We start from the raw sequence: 17,240 nt of genomic DNA, 5'->3' as shown, positions 1-17,240 counted from the left end.
AATAAACCCAGATGCCAACTTTGCTGCCACATACACCCGGACAACACCATTACTGGCCCCAACAACATCACACATACCATCTCGGGACTATTTAATTGCTCATCGTCTAACATTGTGTATGCCATCAAATGCCAACAGTGTCCTTCAGCTCTCTATATTGGACAAACAGGCCAAACCTTACGCCAAAGAATAAACGGACATAAATCTGACATCAGGAATCACAAGACAGAGAAACCAGTAGGAGAACACTTCAATCTCCCAGGACATTCTATACAAGATCTCAAAGTAGCTGTTCTACTACAAAGGAATTTCAGAAATAGACTGGAAAGAGAAGCTGCTGAATTGCAACTTATTACCAAACTTAAAACCATGGAGAGACCTGGTCTGAACAAAGACATTGGATTCTTATCTCGTTATACATGACAAAGCCATTTTTCACCTTCTCACCCCTTGCTTTTTCCTGTAAGACCTATTGCAGTCGTTAAGAGTCTCCAACAAGCTCATCACAGCTATCTGCCAATCACCCATTCCCACCACCCTTCTGAGTAATACCCCTCCCCACCTTCTCACTATATAGAAGGGTCTGGTGACTTCTGTTTCAGTGTATCTGAAGAAGTGTGCATGCACACGAAAGCTCATACCTAGAACTAACTTAGTTGGTCTTTAAGGTGCTACTGAAGGAATTTTTTTATTTTGTTTTGACTATGGCAGACCAACACGGCTACCTATCTGTAACTAAATCCATTCTTGTTCATTTCAATTTCTACAACCAATTTGGGCAATTTTATCTAAAATCCCCAGGTCCCCGGAGACCTTCTGGCAGCTTGCAAAGTGGAGTAAAATTATTTCAAAATGCCATTGTCGCCTACAGCTTTAATGGCCCCGTGGGCATGGCGCACTTGGATTCAAGCTGCCATTGTGCTCAGTCATGAGCCACACTTTTCACTGACAAAAAGCAATGCCAAGGCAGTTAGCAACATAATAGAAATAATATGTACTTTTAGGGAGGGGACCACACTCTGTAAATGTGTACATGGGACTGCAGTTGTGATGAAAGAGAAGAGCTCTAAGCAAGAATGTGACGCTAAACACATGGGGTGAGATCCAACGTTAGACAGACTCGGAGCAGACCCACCAAAACCAAGTGATATCCACTGATGTGAATGGGTCTACTCTGACCTTGGAGTAAGCATAGTGGAGGCTGATCGATGACGATGAATGGGACACTGCCAGAGCATGTCATTTTAGAGGGTGAAGCTTAACTTTTGTAAATTACTTCACTGACAGGTCTTAAAAATACATTTTTTTTGGTGTGAGGAATTCAAATCTGCTATTATTATTGTGCTTCGACAACATTTCTCTTTCTTTTTTTAAAGAATATTTATTGAAGTTTTCAAAAAATTATATAACATAAAAACAACCAAAAAAGAGAAACGAAAAGAAAACAGAAATAACAATAAGATAAACATACAAAGCAAAAAACAGGTATAATTTCAGTCCCTTATGGTCGTATACCTTACTTTCCCGACCTCCTCATACCTCCCCTCTCTGTATTCCAATCTCTAATCAAGCCAATTCAGCAAATCCTTCCCCTAATTTCTGATTTAATTTTTAATCTTTCTTTTCTTAATTACATAATCATTACAGCTAGAAACCCCTTAATTTCTAAGTCAACATCGTTCTAACATTCAATAATCTTGCAATGTTTCTTAAGATAGTCCTTAAATTTCTTCCAATCTTCTTCCACCGTCTCGACAACATTTCTCTTGGTAAGTCTACGTTTGATGAAGAGGTGCAAAAACTGCTTTCAGAAAGCCAAAGAATTTTAATTTTACCTTCTGAAAATGTCAGGTAATGCTTAATAATAATAGTAATATATTTATAAGCCGCCCATCTGAATGGGTTGTCCCAGCTCCTTGGGGCATTTCCCAACAAATTAGAAACATTAAGCACCGTAAAGCACCAAACATTAAAAACTTCCCTAAATAAAACAACAACAACAACAACTGCAAGTACTTGGTAATCATTCTTATGATTTATATGCCATTTTACACACGTTTTACTTCCCAAGCAAAACTAAATTGGATTAATTTAAGCAAAATATCCTACAAATTCTCAAGTCACACTACAACTTTTTAGCACCCCTCATTTGGGGAATCCAAAAGCTGAAAAATTCAGCACACCCTACGACCGCCCTGCCCACTTGAGTCTGCCCTCATCCAGACCCCACCTGCCTGTCTTCTTACACTCAGACCATCGGCCTGCCAGCTTTTCCCACCTTAGTCTCAGTATTGCCTCTTGCACAACTCAGCAGGGAGGAGGACAAATGTCTCTGCCTGTCATCGGCTCTGGCGTGTGATAGGAATTTTGAGGTCTTAGATATATGGTAATGTTCATAAGCATACCAACCAAGTAGGTACATAGATCAGCATAGGAAGACCGACCTGGAGCCATTTTGATTCCCAAACTGACCAAATGTTTTCTCTGCAAGGTCAAAATGGAAAAGTCTCCCCATTGTCTTTTCCTTCACAAATCCTGTCTTAAGGGTATGTCTGTGTTTGAATAGGGTGTGAGCCTGTGACCTGGCTCAGGAACTAAGTACCGTATTTTTTGCACCATAACACTCACTTTTTTCCTCCTAGAAAGTAAGGGGAAATGTCTGTGCGTGTTATGAAGGGAATGCCTACGGGTGGCATGCCTACGGATTTTCCTCCTCTAAAAACTACGTGCGTGTTATGGTCGGGTGCGTGTTATAGAGCGAAAAATACGGTATTTATTATTACAAAAGACTGGCCAGGCTCCCCAGGCAATCCAATCAAGTAACCCGCCAGACAGGAGATAAACAAGGACAGGAGAAGAACAACATTCAAATTTCTATTTTAGACCGCCTTTTCTGTGATGTAGGTGTGATGTATCTGAGGGGTGGTCTTAGCTTACACCCCTTCTGTGATGTATGTATGATGTTTCTGGGGGTGGCCTTGATCTACAGGGTGGCAATTTGAAAAGTCTTTATAAGGCCTTGCGTGCCATTTTTTGGGGTTCCTCCTCTCTCCTGTGTGTGAGGGGAGCACCCTGTTGCAACAGATCAATAAAGATCAGGCTTACTAGCTGCTTTGCTTCTCAATATTCTCTGGTTGGCCTCTGTTATCTTCTCCTACCAATAGGGAACCTATGTAAGGACTCTATATGGGCTCTTGGATACCCCATAAGGGAAAAGGGCATTTTTTGTTTAAAACAGGCACCACCTACTGTTGACAAGAACCATTTTGGATGAGTAAACAAGCCCAGGATCGTACCGCCAAAGAGTTGTGCATTGCCGCTGCCAAACGAAACATAGCTATCGCCTTTTCAAATGGATGTGGAAGAAATGAAGTCTGGTCATTTTCAAAGTCACAAAACTTCAAGGCCTCTGCCTTAAAATATATATTAAAATAAAAATAAACAACCCATCTCCCTTCCACTTGCTGCTTAATAAAATAATGTTGACGTTTTAAATGGCAGACATTTCCCCCCTCTGTGTGAGAAAAAATGCTTGAAGGACACAGTGGAAACGCAAGTTCACTCCAAGACCCAGCATTTGGCTTCCAAGAAACCACTGTTTATTTATGTAGAATTATGCAAACACTTTCCATTCATGAGGTTGCAGTGTTATCAGTCGGAGGCTTCAAAACGGGAGATAAAGAAGCTCAAATCACTCCCTTCAACAACCTCCCTCCATCCACCCACGGAAATTGCTTGCAAAAAGTGCATATTAGACAGTGAACAACAATGCACATCTCAAGATAAGTGCATGCAAAGGGCAGAGGGGTTCCCCCCCCCCCCCGGAGACTTCTTAAAAATGTGAACTGATGCAGGAATGGGGCGAATGGAAACAGCAAATAGTTAAATTATGGAACTTGCTTCCACAGGAGGCAGTGATGCTCACCTGTTTCGATGGCTTTAGAAGAGGATTAGATAAATTCCTGGATGACAAAGCTGTGCTCTTCCTCCATGGCCAAAGGGAGCAACGCTTCTGGTTTTTTTTATGATAATCTTTATTAGTTTTTTAGTTACATACTATACCTGTTGTCTTTGCCCATGGAGTTTTCTTGACAGGGATACTGGAGTGGCTTAGTGATGTACGGAAGTGAGAGCTGGACCATAAAGAAGGCTGATCGCCGAAGAATGGATGATTTTGAATTATGGTGCTGGAGGAGACTCTTGAGAGTCCCATGGACTGCAAGAAGATCCAACCTCTCCATTCTGAAGGAAATCAGCCCTGAATGCTCACTGGAAGGACAGGTCCTGAAGCTGAGGTTCCAGTACTTTGGCCACCTCATGAGAAGAGAAGACTCCCTGGAAAAGACCCTGATGTTGGGAAAGATGGAGGGCACAAGGAGAAGGGGACGACAGAGGATGAGATGATTGGACAGTGTTCTCAAAGCTACCAGCATGAGTTTGACCAAACTGTGGGAGGCAGTGGAAGACAGGAGTGCCTGGTGTGCTCTGGTCCAGGGGGGCATGAAGAGTCGGATATGACTAAACGACTAAACAACAACAACAACAAATACAAGGAATGAATGCAGCGGGAAGTGCTAATGAATCATCTCCTTTGCTTGCTGCCCAATTCCTGATGCCTGATGCCTAAAAGCACGGCTGCTTTTAAGCCAGTGGCTCCCAGTTGCAGGAGCCAGGCAGGGACCATCTGTCCAGCTGGCTGGCACATTCCCAGCAAAGCGGCCCCTTCATCTACCCACGGCCTTGATGGCATCGTTATCTCTCATCGCTGCCCACCAGCCGCTCTCGCAGAAGCCTTTTAATGTCATTAGGGCCATGCTTTGGTTGACAAACATCCTTGCTAATTTGTGCCTCTCCCTGCCAGCTTCCAGAGAGGAGGGATAATTAGACCATAAGCAGCTCTCGGCTGATGGACCGGACACGGACTCCAGAGGATGAGAAATCTCAGAGGGGGAGGTGGTGGGGAGCAAAACTCTTTGCAAAGAATGTTGCTGCAGAGACCAAGGCAATAATTCCCTGTAGTGCTGGCGAGACCTCTGGCCGAACTGGCTCGCAACGGGAGACCTCATGAAGAAGTCATCCCCCAAATCTCCAGAGAGGAATTTCAGCCTTATTTGGAGAGGGAAAGTGCTTCACCTCCTCCATGAATTAGAGATTCAGCTGGAAAGGGGGGGGAATACAATATTTAGGCAGGCACCCGGCCAGTGGTGCTTCCACATTCTGGAGTTCCCTCGAACAAACTGTTCTCTTTACTGCTGCCCATTTGATCCCTCCCCTTCCCTTGCGTGGGCCCAATCCACCAAGCGTTGTGCTGAAGTCTCCTCTGTCCTCGACCAAGATGGTAAGGATCTGGGAACCAGGCCTTAGGAGGAACAGCTGAGGGAACTGGGTATGTTTAACCTGGAGAAGAGGTGAATGACAAGTGATATCTTAGGCCTTCAGATATTTGAAGGTGGCTGTCACATGGGTGATGGAGTAAGCTTGTTTTCTGCTGCTCCTGGTGGGGAAGACCCAAACCAAAGACTCAAATGGCAAGAAATGAGATTCAGCTAAACAACAGGAAGATCTTTCTGACGGTAAGAGATGTTCAGTGGTGGAACGGATCACCTCAGGTGGTGGACTCTCCTTTGTTGGAGGTTTTTAAACAGAGGTTGGGTGGCCATCTGTCAGGGATTCTTAAATATTCCTGCATTGCAGAGGTTTGGACTAGATGTCCCTTGGGGGTTTGTTATGTACCGTGGTACCTCGGGTTAAGTACTTAATTTGTTCCGGAGGTCCGTACTTAACCTGAAACTGTTTTTAACCTGAAGCACCACTTTAGCAAATGGGGCCTCCTGCTGCCCCCGTTCCACTGCCGCGCAATTTCTGTTCTCATCCTGAAGCAAAGTTCTTAACCTGAAGCACTATTTCTGGGTTAGCAGAGTCTGTAACCTGAAGCGTATGTAACCTGAAGCGTATGTAACCTGAGGTATCACTGTACTAAGCTGAATCCTAGAACAATAGGATCCAGAAAGCAGCAGTCTGATTGGTCTGCAGGAGCCACCCAATCCAGTTCCAGGTGGAAGTGAATCAGCAACCTGATTGGTCTGCAGGAGCAGCCAATCAGGTTCCTGGATGAAGTGAATCAGCGACCTGATTGGCCTGCAGGAGAGCCAATCAGGCTCCTGGATGAAGTGATCTCAAAGTAGCTGTTTTACTACAAAGGAATTTCAGAAATAGACTGGAAAGAGAAGCTGCTGAATTGCAACTTATTACCAAACTTAAAACCATGGAGAGACCTGGTCTGAACAAAGACCTTGGATTCTTATCTCATTATACATGACAAAGCCATTTTTCACTTTCTCACCCCTTGCTTTTTCCTGTAAGACCTATTGCAGTCGTTAAGAGTCGTCAACAGGCTCATCACAGCTATCTGCCAATCACCCATTCCCACCACCCTTCTGAGTAACACCCCTCCCCACCTTCTCACTATATAGAAGGGTCTGGTGACTTCTGTTTCAGTGTATCTGAAGAAGTGTGCATGCACACGAAAGCTCATACCTAGAACTAACTTAGTTGGTCTTTAAGGTGCTACTGGAAGGAATTTTTTTTCTTCTGACAATAGGCAGGGAGTTCCAACGTGTCAGTTCTGCCACACTGAATGATTCAATACCCAAAGGTACAGTGCAGGTCTTATGTGACACTTGTTACAGGTAGATAGCCGTGCTGGTCTGCCGTAGTTGAAACAAAATAAAAAAAAATTCCTTCCAGTAGCACCTTAGAGACCAACTAAGTTTGTTATTGGTATGAGCTTTCGTGTGCATGCACACTTCTTCAGGTACAACACATGACCTTAAGAACTGTGCACGCACACGGAAGTTTTTCGGGATCTCTTTACCAACGATGCTTAACAAAAACGCTTCTGGCTTTAAAAAAAATGTTGTTCCAAAGATTTTTTTTCAGCTCATCATAGACAAGGCCCCAGAATTCTCTTATTTTCCTACACGTCCACCACATGCGGTACATGTCTCCATTACTTTCCCCACATCTCCAACAGATAGTCGCGGTATTTTTAGACACCCTGGAAAGCCTTGACGGGTAAGATACCATCTATACTCCAACTTTAGCATGTTCTCTTTAATATTGTAACACGCCGTAAAATTCATAATTGTTTTCCCCAAAGGTTTTCCCATTCTGCCAACATTATAGGACGACCAATATCTTGTGCCCATCTGATCGTAACTGCCTTGACCTCCTCCTCCTTGACTTCCCATTCTTGAAATAGTCCTAGCTTTATTATTTAGTCATTGCTTTTCAAATTTTGAGGGCTCGTCATCAAATCCGTTCTTTTTATCCAGTTTATATGTCTCATAAATTTGATGTTATTCCAGCCAACCTGAGAGCTGCTTTGAGCAGAATCACTGTTATGAGATCACCAGGCGAGTTCATGTCTGGGAGATCTTGCAAGTTCTGCAGTCATAGGAAGCCGTCATATTCTCAGACCATGGGAGTCAATTCCTGGTGGGGCCAAGGTCCCTTTGCCCCCCCCCCCAATAAAATATTGGCTCCATCTCCTCTTTTTTTCCAGACTAACTTCCTCTGCTGTTCCTCATAAGGTTTGGTTTCAGGGCAGATAAAAGAAAATACCGTATTTTTTGCTCTATAGGACTCAATTTTTCCCTCCTAAAAAGTAAGGGGAAATGTGTGTGCGTCTTATTGAGCGAATGCAGGCTGTGCAGCTATCCCAGAAGCCAGAACAGCAAGAGGGATTGCTGCTTTCACTGCGCAGTGATCCCTTTTGCTGTTCTGGCTTCTGAGATTCAGAATATTTTTTTTTTCTTGTTTTCATCCTCCAAAAACTATGTGCGTCTTGTGGTCTTGGTGCATCTTATAGAGCGAAAAATACGATATTTATTCACACAATGCATAGTTGAAACTGTGGAACTCCCTATCACAGGCCACCTACCTAAAGGTAAAGGTATAGGGACCCCTGACCATTAGGTCCAGTCGTGGATGACTCTGGGGTTGCGGCGCTCATCTCGTTTTATTGGCCGAGGGAGCCGGCATACAACTTCCGGGTCATGTGGCCAGCATGACTAAGCCACTTCTGGTGAACCACAGCAGCGCACGGAAACGCCGTTTACCTTCCCACCAGAGCAGTACCTATTTATCTACTTGCACTTTGACGTGCTTTCGAACTGCCAGGTAGGCAGGAGCAGGGACCGAGAAACAGGAGCTCACCCCGTCACGGGGATTCGAACCGCTGACCTTCTGATCGGCAAGCCCTAGGCTCTGTGGTTTAACCCAGGCGGCTTTAAAAGAGTTTGGAGAAAAGGGCTATCGAAGGCTACTAGCTTTGATGGCTATGATCTCACCCCACAGTTGGATACAGCAATGCTTTTGAATACTAGTTGCTTGAAGCCGTAGGAGATGAGAGAGCTCTTGTGCTCAGATCCTGCTTGTGGGTTTTCCAACAGAGGCATCTTGTTGGCCACTGTGAAAACAGGGTGCTGAACTACAGTAGATTTGCCATTGGCCTGATCTAGGGAGCTACCGTATTTTTCGCTCTATAAGACGCATTTTTGTTTTAAATGAGTCAAAGACTTCATTAGGTTCCAAGGAATGTGATACATCATGAAATAAACAGCTACGTAGCTCAGCCCTGTATCCAGAAATCATAAATGGAAAGCTCAGCAAAGCTTTGAAGCCAAATCAGGGCAATTGGTAGCCAACCAACTTGCAATGGGCTCCACAGGAGGGGCAGCGCTGGGGATTTCCCTTGGGCAGCCAGAACCAGATCACAGTGCTGTTGTCCTCTTCACAGATGCAGCCCACAAGCCTCTTGTCTGTAATTGAAGGGACTATGTTGGGGTCTTCCTTTGTTCCAGTATATCGTTTGGGTGGTAGCATGTTGTAAGGATCCAGCCCCTTCTCTAAAGCTTTCATGGTTTTCCTCTCCATTCCTGTAGCCTGTTCTTCATCACTGGGAATACCTCCGGCGCCCATGGAGCGGGCGGCCCCCGTCAGGCGCAGCGGCCCCCGGCTCAGGGGACTCCGGCCCGCGCTGAGGCCTCGCAGGGCCCGCACACCCACAGTAACCTTGACGCCATGGCAACCCTCAGAGCAGAGCGAGAGAGAGGCGCAGAGAGGCAGCCTCCCCACTGGATCTCTTCCTATACAAGACGCATTTTTTCCCTTCTAAAAAGCAAGGGAAAATGTCTGTGCGTTTTATGGAGCGAATGCAGGCTGCGTGGCTAAGCCAGAAGCTAGAAGAGGGAGAGGGAGCGCTGTTATAGCTTCTGGCTTAGCTGCACAAAGCCTCTGCGGGGCAGTGGGATGAAGGCACCCCACTGCCCTGTTGCGGCTTCACAGGCTGTCCCAGAAGCCAGAACAGGGAGACAGAGCGCTGTGCAGCGCTCCATCTCGCTGTTCTAGCTTCGGGGTTAGCGGCGCAAAGCCTCCGCAGGGCAGTGGGGTGCCTTCATCCTGCTGTCCTCCGGAGGCTTAGCGGGCTATCCCAGAAGCCTCCGCAGGGCACGGGGATGAAGGCTCATCCCCGTGCCCTGCGGAGGCTTCGCGCAAAGCTATCCCAGCTATCCCAGCAGCTATCCCAGAAGCCAGAACAGCATGAGGCTATCCCAGAAGCCAGATCCCTTTTGCTGTTCTGACTTCTGGGATTCAGAATTTTTTTCGCCTTATTTCCTCCCCCCAAACTAGGTGCGTCCTATCATCTGGTGCGTCCTATAAAGCAAAAAATACGGTTTTCTTGTGTTTTCTTTCCGTCTGTCAAAGCTGACGTGACGTCACTGAGTCCTAATGCAGGGAGATCCGAGGGAAATCAACAAAGCTCTGATAGGCTACAGCAGCGTCCGATTATAAATCGTGTTTCCAAAGATGCATATATATAGCAGCGATGGGAACAAGTGGGAGCTTTGCTAGGCAGAGCCTGGGAACCGGTCATGTGATGTTTTTAAAAGTGTAACCTTGGGGGTCCCGGAATGAGAAAAGGAAAACTGGGGGAAAGTCGTCGGAGTTGAGCCTCTTTAACTTTTCACACGACTCGAAAAGGAGATTGCAGAGCTGGAGAAGGTCCAGAAAACAGCAACAGAAATGATCGAGCTGCTCTCCACTGAGGGAAGCTTGCAGCATCTTTTGCTCAGAGAAAAAGGCAATCTTGTTGGCCACAGTGAGAAACTCCATCACAAAGGACATTTGTGGAATATTTGAAGCGCTCTAAAGAACTCAGACTTTACCAGCTGCACAGCTCAGTTGGTTAGAAGGTGGTGCTGGCATCGTCAAGGTTGCAAGTTCGATCGGCTGTAAAGTACACCTGCATATTACTGAATTGCAGCGGGTTGGAGTACATGACCCTCAGGGTCCCTTCCAACTCTATGATTATATGATGGTTACCTTAACCAGGCAAGAGGGAACCAGGAAAGAGGGCCTTCTTGGTCGTGGCGCCCGCCCTGTGGAACGCCCTCCCATCACATGTCAAGGCAATCAGCAACTATCTTTCTTTTAAAAGACATCTGAAGACGTCATCATCTTGAAAGACCTACATTGGCTCCCAGTACGTTTCCAAGCACAATTCAGAGTGTTGGTGCTGACCTTGAAAGCCCGAAACGGCCTCAGCCCAGGATACCTGAAGAAGCGTCTCCACCCCCATCGTTCAGCCCGGACACTGAGACCCAGCGCTGAGGGCCTTCTGGTGGTTCCCTCACTGCGAGAAGCCAAGTTACAGGGAACAAGGCAGAGGGCCTTCTTGGTAGTGGTGCCCTCCCAGCAGATGTCAAGGCAATCAGCAATTATCTTTCTTTTAAAAGACATCTGAAGGCAGCCCTGTTTAGGGAAAGTTTTTAATATTTAATGCTCTATCATGTTTTTAATGTTCATTTGGGAGCCACCCAGAGTGGCTGGGGAAACTCAGTCAGATGGGCAGGGTATAAATTATGATTATCATTATCATTATCATTATTAACTGTAAAGGACCCATCACCCAAAACATTGTTCAGCTTGCACCAGATTCCCTGGACTCGGCCACAACTGTGCCACTGCAGGAGATGAAGCTGTGATTTCCCTCCCCATTTCATTTCTCTTCTCATGAGGTGGCCAGAGTATTGGAGCCTCAGCTTCAGGATCTGTCCTTCCAGTGAGCACTCAGGGCTGATTTCCTTCAGAATGGAGAGGTCTGATCTTCTTGAAGTCCACGGGACTCTCAAGAGTCTCCTCCAGCACCATAATTCAAAAGCATCAATTCTTCGGCGATCAGCCTTCTTTATGGTCCAGCTCTCACTTCCATCCATCACTACTGGGAAAACCATAGTTTTAACTATATGGACCTTTGTTGGCAAGGTGATGTCTCTGCTTTTTAAGATGCTGTCTAGGTTTGTCATTGCTTTTCTCCCAAGAAGCAGGCATCTCAGCTATTGGGTACTTGGGTAAACTCTACAACTAAGAACAACTGTATTTCTGTACTGGCACTTCAAGCTGCATAACTAGTTCGCTCGCTGCCTGGCAATTTGTGTGAATAAGCATTTTTAATTCCTTTATGATGACATCTGTTGCTGTTTCTATACTGGCAGTGTAATAAGCAGCACGGCACACGATGCTTTTGTGATCACACTTGAAGGATGTTAGGGTTACTTGTAAATGCATGAGCAAATTCTTAAAATTCTTTGCCCTCCATTTAAAAAGTTTTAGTGAGTAAGAGGGCGAAACCTAAAGCAAACACACCAGCCCGCTAGTGGGTTCTGGCGCTGTTCACCAGGTGGTGGCTGGCTTTTGTTCAAAAACAAGACTAAACAGTGTTGAGTTAATGTCAACCATTAAGGTTTTACTTTAAATAAAAATTGCACAAGCGACCCGATTTAGATATTGCGCAGGGCTTTGCGAAAGCACTTTGGGAATCGCTGTTTAGGTTGGCAGCTGCCAAGGGACCAGCAACATGTGCTGGAAGAAAGGGCTAAAAGGATTTCAGGAGAGAGAGAAATTAAGACGTAAACACAAGCCAGGAACTGGGTAGCTAGTCTGCCATGCTGAACAAAGCGGGAAATCCAGCTGTCCTCTGATGGGAATTGTAGTCCAAAACATCTGCAAGGCACCATATTCGCATATTCCTGACATGGTTTCATTCTTTGGAAACTACAGCAGCAAAATATTTCGGATTATTTTCCTTAGCAGAGAAATCTGAGGGCTCCCTTGGACAAAAAAACAAGGACACCAGCCAGGAATACCAGAGCAAAACAGCAGCCAGTAGGCTTGGTCTTTATTGAAGACAGTCGTAACAGGACTCCCACCTGCCACCAGGTGGAACAAGATGGAAGCCCCAAACAAAAGAGCCCCCAAACTTTTATTAGCTGCTAATCCCCATATTACACCCCCCAAACTACATCACTAATACATCATGGTTACATCATGAAAGGGGAGGTCTGGTGGCAGTAATCTGAGCATCCTGGACCCTGCCCCATGGTTCTCCTTGCCCTCCACCAAACACCCATCAAGTGGAACAAAAAAGCTATTTACATTTCCCTGTTTCCCAGCCAAGTTCATCCCACCCTTTTGTCTTCATCTGGGTTTGGTATTTCTGGAATGGCTACCTGTCTGGCCCTCAGGTATCAGGAGGCCAGGGATTATCCCTCAGGCAGAGGGGCTGCTGAGGAGCTGAGCTCACATGTCTATATGAATTTCTGAAGTTTTCCCAATGAGCCAGTACATAGAGACATTTATCAGTGAATTCTTACATATGGTATCGTGCAGCAAAGGCCCCTTGAATAGATAGGAAGAAACTGTGATGAAGTATTTTGTGGGAATAAATCACAAAAGTCACAAAAGTGATTGTGATGATTTTGGTAGTGAGCTGCATGTGCATGGTATCTGCTGGAGGGGCAACCCCCCCCCCCAACCTATGCAAAAATTCCTGCAACATTTTAAAAGATGCAGGAGGAAATGTTTAACAACAAAGGGGTGGAGAGAGGTCCAGGAGATTCCATGTGTAGTAATCGCACGGGCTATCCACCCCCCTAACCAGTCCTCCAGACACCAGCAGGACCTGGGATAGTTACGCTAGGTGTTGTAAGTGTTGTAAATAGAAATATGCCCTTTTCCCTTATGGGGTATCCAAGAGCCCATATAGAGTCCCTACATAGGTTCCCTATTGGTAGGAGAAAATAACAGAGGCCAACCAGAGAATATTGAGAAGCAAAGCAGCTAGTAAGCTTGATCTTTATTGATCTGTTGCAACAGGGTGCTCCCCTCACACACAGGAAAGGAGGAGGACCCCCAAAATGCTGTGCAAGGGCTTATAAAGACTTTTGAAATTCCCATTCTCTAGATCAAGACCACCCCCAGAAACGTTATGCATACATCACAGAAGGGGTGTAACCTAAGACCACCCCTCAGATACATCCCACCTTCATCACAGAAATTTCAATGTTGTTTTTCTCTTGTCCTTGTTTATCTCTTGTCTGACAGGTTACTTGATTGGATTTCCTGGGGAGCCTGGCCATTCTTTTGTAGTGGTAAAATACTTATTTCCTGGGCCAGGTCACAGGCTCACACCTTATTCATATCTTAAATGTGCCCTTAAGACAGGATTTGTGAGGAAAGAGACAATGGGGAGACTTTTCCAGTTTGACCTTGCAGAGAAAGGATTTGGTCAGTTTAGGAATCAAAATGGTTCCAGGTTGGTCTTCCTGTGCCGATCTATGTATGTGCAATTATGAACATTACCATATATCTAAGACCATAAAATTCCTATCACACAGGTCACAAGCCAAATGGTCAAAGTTGCTGCCACCTCCTTTCCCTGTGCAACATTCGAATGGGGCTCAAGGAGGAGAACGCCCCTTCGATATTTACTAGGCTGCACAGTCCTGTGTCACTATACCATGACGCAGACAGAAATCCAACAGGTAGGTGTACCAAATGGGTCAGGCACGAGTTTAGCTTCTCTGGCCATTTATTGAAAAAGTCACTCAGAAAGTAAAAGCTTGCACATTTCTTAAGAGGTTACAAACAAGAAAATAAAAACGTTGTACAGTAAAAAGGGACGCGGGTGGCATTGGGGGTTAAACCACAGAGCCTGGGACTTGCCGATCAGAAGGTCGGCGGTTCGAATCCCCGCGATGGGGTGAGCTCCCGTTGCTCGGTCCCTGCTCCTGCCAACCTAGCAGTTCAAAAGGACGTCAAAGTAGATAAATAGGTACTGCTCCAGCGGGAAGGTAAACGGCGTTTCCGTGCGCTGCTCTGGTTCGCCAGAAGCGGCTTAGTCATGCTGGCCACATGACCCGGAAGCTGTTGTTAGAATCAAGCCTTGTCAGAGGAATGTGCCACTCTGCTAGGCACCGGCTGATTTCCTTGTTGACCTCCCCGCTGCGACTCCCGGCAGGAAAACAGGCGAGGTCTCTTATCGGCGATCCTCCTCAAACGTGAGAAGAACACGCCACTTCTTCGCTCTCCTCCCTGCTATCCCCAGGGAGGGGAAAGAGACAGACAGAAATATATTTACATGCTTTTATTTCTGTCTTTTGCAGCAGTACAGAGAAACATGTCTGCACTCTCTTTTACATCAACAGCAGAGAGAATATAGCTCCTCCCATGTACTTCCAGTACAGGTCAGATGACACACTGAGCTAACATCCGGTGCTCAGTACAGTGAATGGATTGCCCCTTTCTTCCCATGGTAACAGTCACAAACATCCTGTTTGGCTTTCCAGCCATCTGCAGCTGCTGCTTGCTGCTGCATTGCTCCTTTTTGGTAACAGCTGTACGCCAGCTCCCTCAGCCAATAAAGCGAGATGAGTGCCGCAACCCCAGAGTCGTCCGCGGCTGGACCTAATGGTCAGGGGTCCCTTTACCTTTACCATATAGCTACGGTAACTCAAACATACTCAAAGCAACAGTTCAAAGCATGGCATGTCATCAAAATCTCTTTGATGGTACAGCGCCATTCAGGCGCAAACACCAGGGCAAGGTGGTCTGTCATTTGCATCTGAATTCCCCAATCTTTTATCCTTGAGAATCGCAATGGAGAAGAAGCTTAGGGACCAATCATTTCTTTAGGTTAATTACCAATTGCTAATGACTGCATGATGGGACTATATCTCCTGATTGTCAGGAGGCCAGCACAGCTGAACTTTATTTATGCTCAAAGGACCTTGAGATGAAAAAACTGCTTTTCTGACAGTACCAGGCTCTTGAGCTGTAAATTGCCTGATAGCCTTTTCACACCCAAGCCCCCAGCTGCCAGGATCTACAAATCAGATAACATCTCTTTCCTGTCCAGAGTCAGGATGCAATTTGATCCACACTTCTAAAGACAGGGAAGTTTGCAGTTAAAGAAACCAGAGATCCATTCCCCAGAAATCCAGTTTTAACTCTCCAACATTGTCTCACTCCTACATGAACCAAAGTTTAACATACAGTGGTACCTTGGGTTACATACGCTTCAGGTTACATACGCTTCAGGTTACAAACTCTGCTAAGCCAGAAATATTACCTCGGGTTAAGAACTTTGCTTCAGGATGAGAACAGAAATCGTGTGGCAGTGGAACAGCGGCAGCAGGAGGCCCCATTAGCTAAAGCGGTGCTTCAGGTTAAGAACAGTTTCAGGTTAAGAACAGACATCCGGAATAAGTTAAGTACTTAAACCGAGGTACCACTGTACCAAGAGTTCCCAACTTCACACCTTGGAATCTTGTTTTGTTTTGTAATATATTGGATGTGTGATTGTAAAAGTTTGATTTGAAAACCAAATAAACAAAGAAGAAGCCATAGCTGAAGATGCGAAATGCATCATTGTCAGAGGGGATGAACCCCACACAACCTTCACACTATTTCCTATAGGACAAGGGTTCCCAAGCTATGCCCCATGAACCGTCGTGGTTTTGCAAGCTTCGTTCAGGTGGTCTGTGGCATTCCCACATTAAATAAGAACTTGTTGGACGGTGGAAGTCTCCCTCAAGCGGCTGTGGGCTCTCTTTCCTTGGAGGTTTTAAAGAAGAGGTTGGGTGTCCATCTGTCAGGGATGCTTTAGCCGAGATTCCTGCATTGCAGGGGGTTGGACTAGATGACCCTAGGGTCCCTTCCAAGATTCTATGAAATCACAACTATAGCAGGGAGCCTGTGGCTCTCCAGGTGTTCCCGGACTACAACTCCCATCATTGCTGACAATAAATAATAATAATAGTAATAGTAATAATAATTTATTATTTATACTCCGCAAATCAGGCTGGGCTTCCCCAGCCACTCTGGGCGGCTTCCAACAAAATATTAAAATACAGTAATGCATCAAACATTACAAGGCTTCCCTAAACAGGGCTGCCTTCAGATGTCTTCTAAAAGCCTGGTAGTTGTTCTTTTTGACATTTGGTGGGAGGGCGTTCTACAGGGCAGGGTGCCACCACCAAGAAGGCCCTCCGCCTGGTTCCCTGTAACTTGGCTTCTTGCAGTGAGGGAACCACCAGAAGGCCCTTGGAGCTGGACCTCAGTGTCTGGGTAGAACGATGGGGGTGGAGACGTTCTTCCTCCTTCAAACTATTGGCTGATGAGACATCTTGGTCCAATTAACATCTGGAGGACCCACAGATCCCTGACTAGGGATGAAGGAGACATTTGTGCCAGTTAGAATCTTAATGCGAACCTCCCTAACCTGAACTTTCCAGAGCACAAACAGAAACACCGTCTTATCCTTCGAAATCCACATTTTGTGATTCGGTTCTCCACTGGAAAGCAACGCGTAAAAACACATTGTATGGGGTGGGGCGGACTTTCAACTATGTGTAAATTGTGAGATTTGCAAAAATTGTCACAAATTGTAAATTGTGAGGATGTCACACTGAAGTGCTGGTGGATTTTCACAAAGTTTCCCCCTTTATTCAGAAGTGTGGAAAACTCAACTGAAGACGGGGAAAATGAACATGAAAATAATCCGTCTCTGCTAGGGGTGGGCAAGAAATCAATATATTGTCCAAAACTGGTTTGAAGTCCATATCATGACAACAGTTTCATAATTGTTGACCTGGCAACATATCACGAATCATGATGTGTGTGTGTGTGTGCTGTGCAAAAAAACAATCACAATTTGGGGAAAACCATGAAGCCAGTCCATGCCTCCATTCTTATTTCAGCCTTTGTGATATATCAGTATATTGCGATGTTTAGCTGGTGATTTTTCACCATGTTAAAAACCAGATATCGCCCTAATGCCTACCCGACTCACAGGATCCATCCCTCGTGGGCTGGATCCTGCCACAAGCCTCAAAGCC

At 45.6% G+C, this 17,240-nt stretch overlaps 1 long non-coding RNA gene across 1 annotated transcript in view; it reads left to right on the top strand.

Annotated features, from left to right (window-relative positions):
• The window catches only part of LOC309372968, a 156,899-nt gene that overhangs the window by 132,755 nt on the left and 6,904 nt on the right, over positions 1-17,240 (top strand). The window contains exon 2 of the long non-coding RNA XR_014169745.1: positions 3,069-3,250. This is a non-coding gene — a long non-coding RNA (uncharacterized lncRNA). The remainder of the gene's footprint in view (positions 1-3,068; positions 3,251-17,240) is intronic.

Source organism: Podarcis melisellensis (genome assembly GCF_964234715.1).
Source record: "Podarcis melisellensis genome assembly, chromosome: 1".
Lineage (NCBI taxonomy): Eukaryota > Metazoa > Chordata > Lepidosauria > Squamata > Lacertidae > Podarcis > Podarcis melisellensis.
This window is presented reverse-complemented; position numbering and strand designations above follow the sequence as displayed.